The sequence below is a fragment of the Sciurus vulgaris genome, assembly GCF_902686455.1.
Source record: "Sciurus vulgaris genome assembly, chromosome: 4".
NCBI lineage: Eukaryota > Metazoa > Chordata > Mammalia > Rodentia > Sciuridae > Sciurus > Sciurus vulgaris.
Window position 1 is genome coordinate 58,600,334 of NC_136464.1, and position 17,679 is coordinate 58,618,012.

The window sequence follows — 17,679 nt, forward strand, 5'->3', positions numbered from 1 at the left end:
ATGACTTTTCACCACCAAATGGTGATGTTTCCTTTGGGGTATTTTGGCTATGTTTTCTTTGCGTTGGGTACTCTGCTAGTGTTAAGAGTAAGAAGGGCTTGGAATTGGTGCATATATTCTTTTTGCATTTTTAATTATTACAGCAAGTAGGAAGTTTTGAGCTAAAAATACCTTAAATAGGGATAAATGTAAATCTTATTAGGCTTCTTGTTTTACTATTTTTCTCAAAGAAAAAAAAATGTCAACTAGTTCCATTTGCAAGTTGAATCCTGTAAGACTTGGGGAGACTGGCTTACTGCTGCTCTGGTGATCCCTATAGAATTTTTCCAGATCGATCTCTGAGGAACTGTTTCCATAGAGATGGTTAGACCTAAGGGCTCCCAGCTGCTTAGGGTCTCTCTCTCTCTCTCTCTCTCTCTCTCTGTCTTCCTTTCAGTCTTTCAGCACTTTCCTATTAACATAGAAATCAGAGGGACTCTGGAGAGGATCTGTTAGAGGCCACAATGAAAGAAAAGATGAAAAAGGAGAAGGAAATATAAGTACCCACACCTCTGAGAGGAAAACAAGACACGGAACACGTGATCATGTTTTACAATGTCAGAATGAAGCAGAGAGGAAAATTCCATGCAGAACCCAAGTGAAAAAGAAAGAGAAATTGAAAGAGATTATACTCTTCTGGGGGGAAAAGTCTTAGTTAAAAATTGGTTTACAATAATTGTCCATATACTACCAGTGGTATAGTAAAGTGTCCATAAAAACTGAATTATGATAATTTCACCTACGTGAAAAACAAATTTTCCAAAAATCACATAAAACCCACACAAACTTATTAGGACGATGTATAATTAAGGTATTCAATACAGTTTTTGTTGTTGTTTTGTACTAAGGATTGAACACGGGGACTCTCCCACTGAGCCACATCCCCAGCCCTTTTTTTATTTTTTATTTTGAGACAGGGTCTTTCAAAGAATGTAAGGCTCATCTCAAACTTGTGATCCTCTTGCTTCAGCCTCCCCGATAATTTGGATTACAGGTGTGTGCCACTGCACCCTGCAAAGATATTTATTTAATGTCTTTTATGCATTAAATCTGATTTACTAAGTCCTAGGTCTTGGTGAACCATTTATTCTTTGATTTATATCACATATATCTAATGTCTTTATTTTTCATTTTTTAATTTTTTTTGCACTGGGGATTGAACCCAGGGGCACTTTATCATTTACCAAATAACCAGCCTTTTAAAAATTTTTAATTTTGAGACAGGTTTTCACTAAGTCTCTAGGTCCTTGCTAAGTTGCTGAGGCTGACCTCAAATTTGCCATGCTTCTGCCTCAGCCTCCCAAATCACTGAGATTATAGGCATGTGTCCCCAGACCTTGCTGTATCTATTTATTGTCTTTGGAAAGCACTGCTATCCTTTGGCATGATTCAACATTGTGTCTCAAGACAAGGATTAATTACAGTTTATTTTTTAAATTAATTTTTTAAATTAAAAAAAATTAAAAATATTTTAAGTTGTAGGTGGACACAATACCTTTATTTTTTTCATCTTTTTTTCAAACGCTTTTTAGTTGTGAATGGACCTTTATTTTCTTTACTTATATGTGGTGCTGAGGATTGAACCCAGGGCCTTGTGTATGCAAGGCAAGCACTCTACCAACTGAGCTATCTCCCCAGTCCAGTAATTTTTATAGACTGCATTTTGGTTTGTTGTACACAAATGGAGTACAACTCTTCACTTCTATGGTTTTACACAATGTAGATTTGCAACCATTTGTGTAATCATACATGTACATAGGGTGATGATGTCTGTCTTAGTCCACTATCTTTCCTTACAAGTGTATATCTTAAGTTATATTTAAAAAGCCCACTGTTTTTCCTTTTAGTTGTCCATATAGAACTGCTCAGGCTATGCTTTCCTGCCAGGCGTTTAAGACCAAACTCGTCAAAACTGACCTTGTTCCTATCTATTCTTAAGAATCAATTGAGATTCCTCAGAAATCACTCTTGGGGACATGTGTGAAGCCTCCTGGCTCCTTTACCTCTCTTCTACCAGTTGTGCCATGTGCCAGGATGGGTCAGGTCAGGGTCCTGATGACCAGACATGGCTTCTTTTTGGAAGCATCAGGGACATTTCTGTCTCCAGTGACCCTTCTCTTTGCAGAATGTGCATCACCAGGTGGCTTTCTGTTCTGTAGGGTCCTCTTGATCCTCCTGATGGCAGATCAGGTGACTCACCGGAGTTTCAGAGCCCTTAGAGGGTCCCGTCATTCTCTGTGTGCTGGCTAACCTTAGCGGGCAAGGACGAAATATTGGCTGCTTTTTCTTTGGCCCTTTACTTCCTTGATTTTGATCTCCAAGTTTTTGGTTTTAAACACCCAGCAAGCCAGTTTCACCAGTCTTAAAGAGGAAGTAACAGTTTATAACTTCAATATCTATAGTTCAGATATCTATATACAGTTATTTACCCCTTCTATTTAATTGGGATCCATATTAGTACTGGAAGTTAGCTTTATATCCTGTCTGTCCTCTGTAGAGGATGGTCTATTATCTCAAATTAACTCAAGTTTTTAGATTAGAAGTTGGGAAACAAATAGCCCCTATGGGGACAATAACATCATGTAAATAAGGGAGAAAGTGACTCTGAGGAAACAGGTAAACAGAAGGAAAAGAAAGCAAGAAATGTAAAGAAATAAAAACTTAATTTTTTTTTTAAAAAGGAGAAAAAAGAAAATCTACTGTATAACAGTCGTATACTAATGAAACCTCCTGATGTATGAGAGGTACCTGACAATGGGCTTCAAGCCTCCAGCAGGCATCGCAAGATGGGATTTGCCCCACCCCAAGATTGGAGCTATGGCTTCCAGGATTATCTAAGATGGCTGCTCTGGCTTCCAAATGTGTTGGCAAATGGGGAGCTGCAGCTCAGGGGTGAACGTGGTCAGCTGGAGGTCCTGGAGACAGGATGCAGTTGGTCCAGCAGTGGTCCTGGAGGTCGGGTGTGTTTGGTGTGGTTGTGGGATCCAGGAGGCCCGGTGCAATCAGTTAGTCTGGGTTCCCGGTGATAGGGCACAGTCAGTTGGTCTGGGGGTCCTGGCGGCAGGGAGCGGTCAGTTGATGTGAGGGCCCCAGAGGCAGGGAGTGATCAGTTGGGCTGAGGGATCCTGGAGACGGGACTCAGTCAGTCTGGCCAAGGGTCCTACAGGGCCTGGCTGTTGTCTCAAAATGGCGGCAGCCACGTGTAATCAAAACTGCAGGTACTGTAACAGTGAACTTCCAGGCAGCAGCAGGCAGCTGGTTCTCCACTGGGAGTCTGCGTTCAATCTGCTGGCAGCTGTTGGACGATCGGGAGGTGGAACTCGAGCGTTGGGTGATGGATAGGGGCAAGGCAGGCGATGGACAGGCGAGAGGCAGGCAAATGGCGGATGACAAACGCCTGACAGTGAGCAATCGAGAAACAGATATCCTCTGCTTGAATCCGGCGTTGCGGAGCGACAAGGAATGCAGCCTCCCTCTAGACCGCCATCTTGGATCTCCTCCCTTTATTTTTAAATTTCTTAATTTTTTGTATTTGCCAAATAAAACAATTATTGTGAGCTCTGGGCTTCACTGTCTGTAAACCTCCTGTATGTATATGCAATAGTCTTTTTTCTCTTGCCCATCTTTTGTCAGTTGGTGGGGCTCCAGTCACTGCAACTAAGAGAGTAGCCAACATTACATCTTTAACGCGAATCAAAGAAAAGCTAAGAGCTTTTAGCCCTTTTTTGTGGGAAAGTGGTAAAATGTTTTCATGTTTTACAATATTCACCTTTAAAAAGATCAGGCTCTCAATATCTTTTAAAAGTACACTTTAATCTCTTTAATGCCAGTGTAAAAAGTAACATAAAATTTACATACATCTTATCGAAAACAGGTCTAGTTACAGGACATTAGATGATATAAATTTCCAGTTGAATGTAGTATTTCTATAAGATTTAAAATTACCATTTTAGACAACTTTTGTTTGGAGAGCACCAGCTTGGAAAAGTGCTCTTCCAAGTTTTGTATTTTAAAATTTGCATACTAGAAGAACAGGAGTATACTTAATATACAAAAAACTAACAGTGTCACCATTACACAGATGTCCTTATATTAACTAGGCTTAATTTTCACAGTAAAAATTCAGAACCCACAGATATTTACAGGCTTGCAGAGTTTAGCAGTACTAGCAAAAATCAAGGATGGCCTTAAATCTCTTATACGGAGAACAGTGTTAATGATCAGAATTAGACTAAGTCAAAGCAGACAGACATAAGTCAGTTTTTTAAATGGCAGTGTTACCCTTTTATGCCAGATGAAATGTATAAAAGATAACACTTATTGCTTAAACCAGTATGAATTTTCATTTTATAAACTTTTACAGAAATTTAGATCAGGCTCAGACAAACATATTTAGTTTCAGATGTATACATATCTCTAGTCACGTATATTTAGGTCATTCATAATGGATATGGAGAATAAGAAATTCCCAAAATAATGAGGCCTGAGAAAAAGAAAAGGGAGTAAAAATGAAGACCATGCATCGAAGCTTTCATCTCCCAAGATGAATGTTTTCCAGATGCAGGTTGCAGGCAAAGAGGTTCTGTTTTTTCATCCTCAAAAGAAAATAGTCTCTAGAAGGTGTTATCTCCCCCAAAGCAACATCCTTTATAGGCACTGTCCTCAGACCTTGACTGAAAGTGCCCACATTGCTGACTGTCTAAACAAAACTGAAATATGTTCACTAGACCAGCCCTCAGAATATCCTATATAAACCCAGTCCCTTTCTTTGTTCAGTGGCTCATTTTCCACCAGGAGAGTGGGTCCAGGGGCACCATTTCATCCCTTTGAATAAAAAGCTGAGATGATGTGTGAGGTTTTTGCATCCTGCCTGGTCTTTTTGTGCTAACAACCCATGAAAGTCAAGCCTGGTCAAAATCTTAAGTCATCTGTTTCTCTGACAAAGAAAAATCCTAAAAAAAAAAAATGGACATCACATTTTATTATTTTATAACTTTCAAGTCTTTCACAAATTGGTACTCATCAGTGTGAGTTTTTTTATTAGATGGAAGAGACAGAGTAGGATATCTGGCAAAGCAGAGTCATTGTACAACACAAACAACTGTCCAGAAGAGAATGAATGTCTCTTTCTTAAGAGGTTATTATTATTATTATTTTTCCTGGGGCAAGTTATTTCCTCCTAAAGCAATCTTGGTTAAGATAACATTGATCACCTTTCTCAGGATCCCTTTGGCCTAAAAAGGCCTTACTCACTTCTAGTAGAGCTCCAGCAGAGCAGATTCTGTTTGCTTTTCCTGGAAGGCACTTGCAAATGAAGTTGTTACTTTTTGGGTGAGTATGTTATCTGTACATTTAATTTACACAACAAGAGGGATCAGACAGTCTGGCATATTTTTTAAAAACTGTGCCTTAAATCTTTTTTCTTCCAGTTTGCATTCAAGGGGTTGGAACACAGGTTATTGTTCTTTGACCAGTCTCCCTTATCATCATCATAATGCCATCAACTTTGAGTTCCCCACTGTCCATTGTACCCAGAGACTCTCTCTTTATATATTTATTTATCTAGGGCACTTAGTTAAATGAAGAGAGGGGCAAGACACAGGTGCTTGAATTCATGAAGACTCAGGGAGGCCTTTATACATTAGGTCTTTTTTTTTTTTTTTTTTTTTTTTGGGCAGTGCTGGGCATTGAACCCAGGGCCTTGTGCTTACAAGGCAAGCACTTGGCCAGCTGAGCTATATCCCCAGCCCTAGGACAGGTCTTAAAAAAAGGGAGACTATTTTGTCCCCAGATTATAATTTAATAATACTGGGACCCATTGCTCCATTCCTTGTGATTGGCAGCTTTCATCTTCCATCCTCATTAAGATAGGCTAGTTAATCATCAGACAATGAGTGTAATAGGCTCCAGATATGTTTTTTTTTCCCCCCCCAAATGCAAAGGCACCCCTATGAGGTTAAATCATTCCAGTCCACTCCTTTGTCCCAGAGGCAGGAGAATTAAAATGGGGGTGGACTCAAATGGAGGTTACAAAAAATTCAGACTTAAGGACTAAAAGTACACAGCCAAATAGAAAGTCATGGGCCAAACCAACAGCCTTGGTACCTTCCCAACATCTGTACAGCATAGATTCCAACAATTATCCCCAACACTTTTAATGTCTGTTCAGCATGGACTCTGATCAATGCTTTTATTCAGTCTAAGTCCCTGAACTAGTATACTTAAGTGGAAAAGCTTTCCACCAGTTTCCCCCTCACATCACAGGGAGTTCCACCTTTTTTCCTTTCATTCAAAACTAATTTTTTTTTTTATTGTAAACAAATGGGATACATGTTGTTTCTCTGTTTGTACATGGTGTAAAGGCATACCATTTGTGTAATCATAAATTTACATACAGTAATGTTGTTTGATTCATTCTGTTATTTTTTCCCTTCCCCCCCAAAACTAATTTTATTTCTTTTATTTTTGTCCTCTGCCACCATCTGTTGTTGTGACCAGTGTGATCAAACTCTCGGGTCCGGTGAGGGGCAAAGGGGGATTGGAAAATAAAGATTCACAGACACAGATCTTGAAGATTAGGCTGGGATCAGGTGGAGCCTACCCTCTGATGGAGATGCAGGTCGAAAGAGTTACACCAGTAATCTTCATTTATATATGTCTCCTTATCAGGTTAAAGACTATGCAACCATTATTCTTTGTATTCAGGAAAGTTACAGAAACTAGGACATCCTATGTAGCTTTTCCGTGGTTGCAATTCATTGTTGCAAAGTGCAATGTTAGGAGCTTTGTGTAACTCTCAAGAAAGTCTATTGTTTAAAGTTACCATAAGGTGGGCAGGAACTGGAGAATTGGAGCTGGTGAAACATTGTGGTTGTCTAGCATAAGAATTCCTTTCTTCCCAGGAGCTGTGTGCCTGAGAGCAAAGTTAGAACTGATAGGGTTCTTGCACAGAGCATCCTCATTGCAGGGCATTGCTACAGTAGCTAGGCATCCTGTGCCCTTGCACAGAAACATTTTCAGGAACTGGGCATACCACAGCCATGAGGGCATCAGAGACCCTCTGATCTCAGTAACTGCTCTCCCATCCTTCATCACTGCACTTGACAATCTGTGGATTTCATTCTTTGAACCCATGAGACAAGAACCCAGAAAGAAAATCAGTAAGGCCTATAGCCCACATAGATTTTATTTATCTGAAGAAGCAGCGAACTGAGCCTCATTCTCAAACTCCAGTTTTGTTCCCATGGACAAAGAGTGACTGGAAAGCAGGGTAGAAGCCAGGTTCTCTTTACCCTTTTCTCTATAGACCAGGTGACTTTCCTGGGATTTTCTTTTCTCTCCTTTATCTGAGGACTCGTGTCCCTGACCCACAGCAGGAAGATTTGCAGCTGCCTGGGGCCAGTCTGAGAAGTAATACTCAGACTGTCAGCACTGCGTTGAAAAAAAAAAATTTTTTTTTTTTAAATCTTCCTTTGCTGTCCTGTTATGCTCGAACATTAGAGGGAGTACATTTTTGGATCCAACTTAGTTTTTGTCTGTTGTCTGTTAAGACTCATTATGTAATTGCATACATTCCTGTACATACAGAATCTTTCCCTTTTTGTTTTCTCTGACAGACCAACTCCTAATTGCAAGATCATACGATAATTCAGAAAACCATTCAAAGACCAGATTGTTACAGTAAAGCATCATTTTTTTCTTAGGTTTGTACCTGTAAAGGTGACCTATTTAGCCAAGATCTTTCCCAAGAAACAATTTATAGGATCAACAAACACAGTATTGCCCATGTCTTAAGGGGCCAAAAACAAATGCAAAAAAAGACAGAGAGGATCCCCAAACCATGGTCAACAGACAGGAACCTTTAAAACATACAGACCAGATGGGGAAATTCCCCCAAGTTCCCAACTCTGGTTTAACTGTGACTTCCACACCAGTGGTGCCACAGATGTCCCCACAAAAAGGGACCAGATATTCCCACAAAAGGGGAAGCAGATGTGTAGAATCAAGGGTCTCGGTGTGCACACCCGGGGAGCTTACCAAATGGCTAAGTTGTGGTGACTTTACTGCATTGCGTTTCCTTTTTCTCAAAGTAGATCAAGATGGAGCAGTCTTTACAGTGCTGGGAAGGAAGGCAGGAGTTCCCCAAAGCAAAGGGGACTTTGGCAACTGCTGGGAGTTCCTCAGTCCCTCCCTTTACTTATAGGAATAGCTCTTTTGGTTTGACCTGAGGCACACTCGAAGTTCTCCTCACTTTCCAGTAGTCAACTTTCAAAAAGTTCACTTTACATTCTCAGCATGGATGTGTGGTTGCTTGGAGTGCCAGGCCTGCCCAAAAAAGCTGGAGCAGGGTCGGGGGCACTGCTCTCAGGTCCCACCTGGGGTGTCAAATTTGTAACCAAAAGTTTGGTCCTTGTCCACGATGCCAATTCAATAAGGAGGACACCACGGGTTTGAGAAAAAGGAAAAAGAAGTTTTATTACTTTGCTACCAAAGGAGAAGCACAGGAGACTCCTGTTCCAGAGTGTGATTCTCCCCATCAGAAGGGACAAGGGGATTTTAAAGGAGTTCTTCAAAGGCAACATTACAGGTGTTCCCTGACAGGGGGTCCCAGGGTGCCCTTAGGGTGTGTTAACATTCACTTGTTAGTTTGGGAGATATTCACTTCCTATATCCTCTGGCAGATAACTCCATGTAATCTTGTTCCCCACCGCCAGGTTAGGGAGGGGTAGAGGGAGAAGAGGAAAAGGAAAACAAATCCTATTTAAAAATAAGCCTCAGAGCTATATTCAAAAGGTGAAGTGGACCCTGTTACATGTTCATGGTGGGACTATGGAAACCGAAAGAACTTATCCAATTTTAATAATTATGATATTAAGTAAACAAATAGAAACTCAAAAGGAAGAAAGAACCTAACATTCTTCCTGTAATGTTTGAAAATAATTAAAAAGTATTAGCCATTTTGAGACAACAGCCAGGCCCTGTAGGACCCCTGGCCAGACTGACTGAGTCCCGTCTCCAGGATCCCTCAGCCCAACTGATCACTCCCTGCCTCTGGGACCCTCACATCAACTGACTGCTCCCTGCCACCAGGACCCCCAGACCAACTGACTGTGCCCTATCACCGGGAACCCAGACCAACTGATTGCACCCGGCCTCCTGGATCCCACAACCACACCAAACACACCCGACCTCCAGGACCACTGTCAGACCAACTGCATCCTGTCTCCAGGACCTCCAGCTGACCACGTCCACCCCTGAGCTGCAGCTCCCCATTTGCCAACACATTTCGAAGCCAGAGCAGCCATCTTGGATAATCCTGGAAGCCGTAGCTCCGATATTTGGGTGGGGCAAATCCCATCCCGAGACGCCTGCTGGAGGCTTGAAGCTCATTGTCAGGTACCTCTCATATATCAGGCTACTGAACACTGGGAGGTTTCATTAGCATATGACTATTATACAGTAGATTTTCTTTTTTCTCCTTTTTTAAAAAAATACTTATGTTTTTATTTCTTTACGTTTCTTGCTTTCTTTTCCTTCTGTTTACCTGTTCCCTCAGAGTCACTTTCTCCCTTATTTACATGATGTTATTGTCCCCATAGGGGCTATTTGGTCTAGGATTGCATAGTGTCTGGTTTGGGCACTGCTAATATTGATCTCCCCTTAAAGAAAGGGTTTTGGAAATCTATAGGGCCACTATAAGCGTATAGGGGGAAATATGCAATACCCCAGATCTGCAGCGCTAGAGGGGAAGATACATGAACAACATGAAAAAACAAGGGAAGAAAATGATCCAAACAAATTTAGATTCTATACTAATAGAATCCAATGACAGTATGCTAGAAGAAATGTCAGAAAAGGACTTCAGATTATACATGATTAAGATGATTCGCGAAGCAAAGGATGAGACAAGAGAGCAAATGCAGGCAATGAATGATAATACCAATAAGCTGAAAGAGCACCTGCAGGAAGCAAAAGATCATTTCAAAAAAGAGATAGAGATTCTCAAAAAACAAAAACAAAAACAAACAAACAAACAAACAAAAAAAACAAATGGAAATCCTTGAAATGAAGGAGACAATAAACCAAATAAAAAACTCAATGGAAAGCATCACCAACAGACTAGACCACTTGGAAGACAGAACCTCAGACAATGAAGACAAAATATTTAATCTTGAAAATAAAGTTGCCCAAACAGAGAAGATGGTAAGAAATCATGAACAGAATCTCCAAGAACTATCGGACATCATGAAAAGACCAAATTTAAGAATTATTGGGATTGAGGAAGGCACAGAGATACAAACCAAAGGAATGAACAACCTATTCAATGAAATAATATCAGAAAATTTCCCAAACCTGAAGAATGAAATGGAAAATCAAATACAAGAGGCTTACAGAACACCAAATGCACAGAATCGCAACAGATCCACACCAAGGCACATTATAATGAAAATGCCTAACTTCAAAATAAAGATAAGATTTTGAAGACCACGAGAGAAAAGCATCAGATTACATATAGGGGGAGACCAATACAGATAGCAGCAGACTTCTCAACCCAGACTCTAAAAGCTAGAAGGGCCTGGACCAACATATTTCAAGCTCTGAAAGAACATGGTTGCCAACCAAGAAACCTATACCCAGCAAAACTAACCTTCAGATTTGAAGATGAAATAAAATCCTTCCATGATAAACAAAAGTTAAAAGAATTTACAAATAGAAAGCCTGTGCTACAGAATGTTCTCAACAAAATATTCCATGAGGAGGAAATGAAAAACAACAATGTAGGCCAGCAAAGGGAGGAACTACCTTAGAGAAAAACTGCTCAAAGGAGAAACCAAGCCAACTTAAAAACCCAAAATAAGCCAAATGACTGGGAATACAAATCATTTCTCAATAATAACCCTGAACGTTAATGGCCTAAACTCATCAATCAAAAGACATAGACTGGCAGAATGGATTAAAAAGAAAGACCCAACAATAGGCTGCCTGCAAGAGACTCATCTCATAGAAAAAGACATCCACAGACTAAAAGTGAAAGGATGGGAAAAAACCTACCACGCACATGGACCCAGTAAAAAAGCGGGGGTTTCCATCCTTATATCAGATAAAGTGGACTTTAGCCAAAGTTAGTCAAAAGGGATAAAAAAGGACATTTCATACTGCTTAAGGGAACCATAAATCAGGAAGACATAACGATAGTAAATATTTATGCCCCAAACAATGGTACATCCCTGTACATCAAACAAATCCTTCTCAATTTCAAGAATCACATAGACCACAACACAATAATTCTGGGTGACTTTAACGCACTGCTGTCACCACTAGATAGATCTTCCAAACAAAATCCAACCAAAGTAACCTTAGAACTCAATAACACAATCAGTAACCTAGACTTAATAGACTTATATAGAATATTCCATCCATCAACGAGCAGATACATTTTCTTCTCAGCAGCACATGGAACCTTCTCAAAAATAGACCATATGTTATGCCACAAAGCAGCCCTTAGGAAATGCAAAAAAATAGAGATACTGCCTTGTGTTCTATCAGATCATAATGGACTGAGGGTAGAAATCAATGACAAAGTAAAAAAAGGAAATTACTCCAACACTTGGAGACTAAATAATATGCTATTGAATGAAACATGGATAACAAAAAACATCAGGGAGGAGATTAAAAAATTCTTAGAGGTCAATGAGAGTGATGATACAACATATCAAAATCTCTGGGACACTATGAAAGCGGTACTAAGAGGAAAATTCATTGCATGGAGCGCATTCCAGAAAAGAATGAAAAGTCAACAATTAAATGACCTAACATTACAGTTCAAAGCCCTAGAAAAAGAAGAACAGAATAACAGCAAAAGTAGTAAAAGACAGGAAATCATTAAAATCAGAGCTGAAATCAATGAAATTGAAACAAAAGAAACTATTCAAAAAATTGACATAACAAAAAGTTGGTTCTTTGAGAAAGTAAACAAAATAGATAAACCCTTAGCCACACTAACAAAGAGAAGGAGAGAGAAGACTCAAATTACTAAAATACATGATGCAAAAGAAAATATCACAACAGACACCACTGAGATACAGAACATAATGAGAAGCTACTTGAAAATCTGTATTCCAACAAAATAGAAAGTACCGAAGACATTGACAAATTTCTAGAGACATATGCTCCTCCTAAACTGAACCAGGAGGACATACAGGATTTAAACAGATGAATATCAAGCAATGAAATAGAAGAAGCCATTAAAAATCTACCATCCAAGAAAAGCCCAGGACCAGATGGATTCTCAGCCGAGTTCTACAAGACCTTCAAAGAAGAACTCATTCCAATACTTCTCAAAGTATTCCAGGAAATAGAAAAGGAGGGTACCCTACCAAACTCATTCTATGAAGCTAATATCACCCTCATACCCAAACCAGGAAAAGACACATCAATGAAAGAAAATTTTAGACCAATATCCTTGATGAATATAGATGCTAAGATCCTTAACAAAATATTGGCAAACCGTATCCAAAAACATATTAAGAAAATTGTGCACCACGATCAAGTGGGGTTCATTCCTGGAATGCAAGGATGGTCTAACATCCGTAAATCAATAAACGTAATCCATCATGTCAATAGACTTAAGGATAAGAATCATATGGTTATTTCAACTGATGCGGAAAAAGCATTTGACAATATACAACCCCCCTTCATGCTCAAAACACTAGAAACAATAGGGATAGTAGAAACATACCTGTACATTGTAAAGGCTATTTATGCTAAGCCCATGGCCAACATCATTCTTAATGGAGAAAAACTGAAACCATTCCCTTTAAAAACGGGAACAAGACAGGGATGTCCTCTTTTACCACTTCTATTCAACATTGTCCTTGAAACTCTAGCCAGAGCAATTAGGCAGACTAAAGAAATTAAAGGGATACAAATAGGAAAAGAGGAACTTAAGCTGTCACTATTTGCGGATGACATGATTCTATATTTAGAGAATCCAAAAAACTCCTCCAGAAAACTTCTAGACCTCATCAATGAATTCAGCAAAATAGCAGGCTATAAAATCAACACGCATAAATCTACAGCATTTTTATACGCAAGCAATGAAACAGCTGAAAGGGAAATGAGGAAAACAACTCCATTTGCAATAGCCTCAAAAAAAAATAAAATACTTGGGCATCAATGTAACCAAAGAGGTAAAAGATCTCTACAATGAAAACTACAAAACACTGAAGAAAGAAATTAAGGAAGACCTTAGAAGATGGAAAGATCTCCCATGTTCTTGGATAGGCAGAATTAATATTGTCAAAATGGCCATACTACCAAAAGTGCTATACAGAGTCAATGCAATTCCAATTAAAATCCCAATGATGTACCTTACAGAAATAGAGCAAGCAATCATGAAATTCATCTGGAAGAATAAGAAACCCAGAATAGCGAAAACAATCCTTAGCAAGAAGAATGAAACAGGGGGTATCGCAATACCAGAACTTCAACTATACTACAAAGCAATAGTAACAAAAACGGCATGGTATTGGCACCAAAATAGACAGGTAGATCAATGATACAGAATAGAGGACACAGACACAAACCCAAATAAATACAATTTTCTAATACTAGACAAAGGTGCCAAAAATATGCAATGGAGAAAAGATAGCCTCTTCAACAAGTGGTGCTGGGAAAACTGGAAATCCATATGCAACAGAATGAAACTAAACCCCTCTCTCTCACCCTGCACAAAACTCAACTCACAATGGATCAAGGACCTTGAAATCAGACCAGAGACCCTGCATCTTATAGAAGAAAAAGTAGGTCCAAATCTTCACCTTGTTGGCTTAGGATCAGACTTCCTTAACAGGACTCCCATAACACAAGAAATAAAAGCAAGAATCAATAACTGGGATAGATTCAAACTAAATAGCTTTCTCTCAGCAAAGGAAACTATCAGCAATGCGAAGAGAGAGCCTACAGAGTGGGAGAATATCTTTGCCTCTCATACTTCAGATAGAGCACTAATTTCCAGAATATATAAAGAACTCAAAAAACTCTACACTAAGAATACAAATAACTCAATCAACAAATGGGCTAAAGAAATGAACAGACACTTCACAGAAGAAGATGTACAAGCAATCAACAGATATATGAAAAAATGTTCAACATCTTTAGGAATAAGAGAAATGCAAATCAAAACTACCCTAAGATTCCATCTCACCCCAATTAGAATGGCAATTGTCAAGAAAACAAGCAACAATAGGTGTTGGAGAGGACGTGGGGAAAAAGGTACACTCATACATTGCTGGTGGAACTGCAAACTACTGCAGCCACTCTGAAAAGCAGTGTGGAGATTCCTTAGAAAACTTGGAATGGACCTACCATTTGACCCAGCTATCCCACTCCTCCGCCTATACCCAAAGGACTTAAAATCAGCACACTACAGAGATACAGCCACATCAATGTTCATAGCAGCTCAATTCACAATAGCCAGACTATGGAACCAACCTAGATGCCCTTCAATTGATGAATGGATAAAGAAACTGTGGTATATATATATACAATGGAATATTACTCAGCTATAAAGAATAATAAAATCATGGCATTTGCAGGCAAATGGATGAAATTGGAGAATATCATGTTAAGTGAGATAAGCCAATCTCAAAAATCGAAAAGAGCAATGATCTCACTGATAAGCGGATGATGACTCTTAATGTTGGGTGGGAGTGGGACAAGAATGGAGGAAGGAGGGACTGTATAGAGGGAAAAGAGAGGTGGGAGGGGTGGGGGGAAGGAAAAAAATGGAATGAATCAAACATCATTACTCTATGTAAATTTATGAATATGCAAATGGTATGCTGTTACTCCATGTACAAACAGAAACTACATGTATCCCATTTGTTTACAATAAAAATAAATTAAAAAAAAAAAGAAAAAAAAAGTATTGAACATTTTTTTCTGATCCACTGGATTACTGCAAATGCCAAGGAAAACACCTATGGGATATAAAGACTTTAAATCAAATTCCTGTACTGCTTTTACTATGTCATAAGCATATAAATTACTTAGAAAATACAGCATAGATAGTAAGTTCTGCCAACATAATTTTAAAAAATACACAGTTGCAGGTGGACACAATACCTTTATTTTATTTTTACGTGGTGCTGGGGATCAAACCCAGGGCCTGATGCATGCTAGGTGAGTGTGCTATCACTGAGCCACAACCCCAGCTCCTCTCCCAACATAATTTTAAGCTGAAGATAAAAAACAAGTTTCATTATATATGTACTATTGGGGTTCAATATTGACCGATCCCCAGAGAGTCAAAGTGCACACATGATAATGTAAAACACAACGAGGTTTTATTGTAATCTTGAGCTTGGACTGCAACCAGCCTCTCACATCACTACAATGGCTGAGTCGGGAGCAGCCCGAGGGGTGAGAAAGCCCTCTATTTAAGAAATTTTCAAGCATTCACACACAAAGACCTGTATATTATTGGTTAACATTTGAACAGCTAAACATTTGTCCTCTTTGGTTGGGTCCCGCCAATCTATTTGATTCTCATTGGGTCCCGCCAGAACTGAACGGTCCTGGAGGAAGAAGGGAGGAGGGAGGGGGTGAACTATGCAGGAGATGAGTCAGGGCTAGGCCCCCTTGTCCTTGATAGATAAGGTTCCCCAGGCAGCTGCCCATTTCTTGGACAGATATCTCTTAACAGCCTTGATAAACCCCGGGGGCCCAGTACGTTCTGTTTGTCCTGTATTGGCTCTTGAGGGTAGCACCTGCGCGCCCTTTCCTGGGGTGGGGAGGGGTTACGGGCCAGTTCCCCAAATGGCTGGTTCATACAACATGGCTGCACAGATGTCACCTTATTCTCAACAATACCTATGCCTATCAGTCTGCAGTGATGGTCACACTGGTGGCAGGGGCATTTATGTAAGGAATCCCACGAAAACCACGCCAGACACGGGAAATCACATAAGGGAGTTTATTAAGCAAACAGAGTATCTCCCTGCAGGGTAAGAGAGAAAATGAGAGGAAAAGAAAGGGAAAGAGATGGGGTGCATGCTAGAGAGGGTGGAAAGAGAAGAAGAGAAAGAAGTGAGTCAGGGGAGAGAAAAGCAAGAGAGAAGATGGCAGTGAAGCTATCTTTAAGAATCCCACCAGGCTAACAGGGGACCAATAACAGAGAAGGATACTTGTAGCTGCCTGATGAACCAATAGCTAGCTAGGATGTTCCCAGACTGACAGTAGTTGGGAGGCAGGGAAAATGGCTGCACCGGAAAGGGCGGGGAGATCAGCTTTCAGACTGACATGCTAGGTTGTGATGCAACAGAAAGGGCGGGGGAGCAGCTTTGTATTACAATTTAAGTGATTTCATTTTCACCAGTCTAGCAAAGTTATTATTTTATGGACCAAGAAACTAAAGGATAATTGGAAATAATATTCTAAGTTTACCAAAAACAACAACAAAAAGATAAATTTAGAATTGCCCTCATAATCCAAGAGACTGGCCTAGGTTCCAATCCTAGTTCTGGCACTTACAATTCCGGCTTCCAGTGAGTTGATTCTGTAGCAGTTAAATTTTTTTGAACCTTGGTTTCTTAATTTCTAAAATGGGTTGTTATGTTATTATACAGAGTAATGATTAGGAGTTAACATATTAATAATCCTCGTCCCATACTGCTACTTGTGTTTGTTATGGCATTATTAATAAGTTTGTTCTCCCCCCTCCCTAGTATTGGGGATTGAACCCCTGCCCCACCAGGGGCATTCTACCACTGAGCTATTTCCCTGTGATACCAGTGACGAGTTCTGTTCCCTCTAATGTTGAAGTTTGAACACTAGAGAAGCACGCCGAGGCAAGCATATTAAGCAGGTTTTATTTAAAGGTAATAATACAGACTTGTCCCGGGAGGGAGAAGGGGCAATGACTGATGTTTAGAATCCCAACAAGTGAGTGCACACTACATCTTTTACAGGTTAAGTTCTCATTAATTAGCAGCTCCTTGCTTGCAGTCCTTGATGAGGACAGGTAAATTTGGTAATCAATGGGCTCTGGAGATCCTTGACATTCCATTCTCCCAGGGGCAGTCTCCAACTTCCAGAGGCAAATGATTTTCATGGCACCCATTTCCTCAATTTGATCCCATTCCCTATTTCTACACTAACTGCCCGTCCCCAATCCTGGCTTCTCCTGGACCTTTTTACTTTTTATTTTGAGACAGGATCTAGCTAACTTGCCAAGTTTGGCCTCAAACTTGTGATCCTCCTGCTTCAGCCTCCTAAATTGCTGGAATTACAGAAATTCACCACATACCCAGCATTTTGGTTCATTCTTATTAAACTTATTTCAACATTGAGTTTAGTAGAATTTATTTTAGTATGTACAGTGTCCTAAATGCTGTGTTGAGATCCAGGAAATTATTCCAATGAAATCAGTGGACTCAGATGAACACCAAGTATTATCTGTGGGCAGAATAGTTTTTTTTTTTTTTTTTTTTTAATTTTAAAAAGAATAGACTCGACTCCTGGACTCCTGCGTGAGTCACGAGTCGGGTCCCAGCACGCTGGAATAAATGCCTCTTGTGGTTTGCATCAAGTGACGCCTCCTGAGGTTGATTGGGGTTGCTGTCGATCCGTGGGACAGAG

General features: G+C 39.9%; 1 protein-coding gene across 2 annotated transcripts in view; it reads left to right on the plus strand.

Annotated features, from left to right (window-relative positions):
* Positions 1–17,679, plus strand: part of PBLD (phenazine biosynthesis like protein domain containing) — an 80,154-nt gene that overhangs the window by 6,080 nt on the left and 56,395 nt on the right. The gene's annotated exons all lie outside the window — the stretch shown is intronic.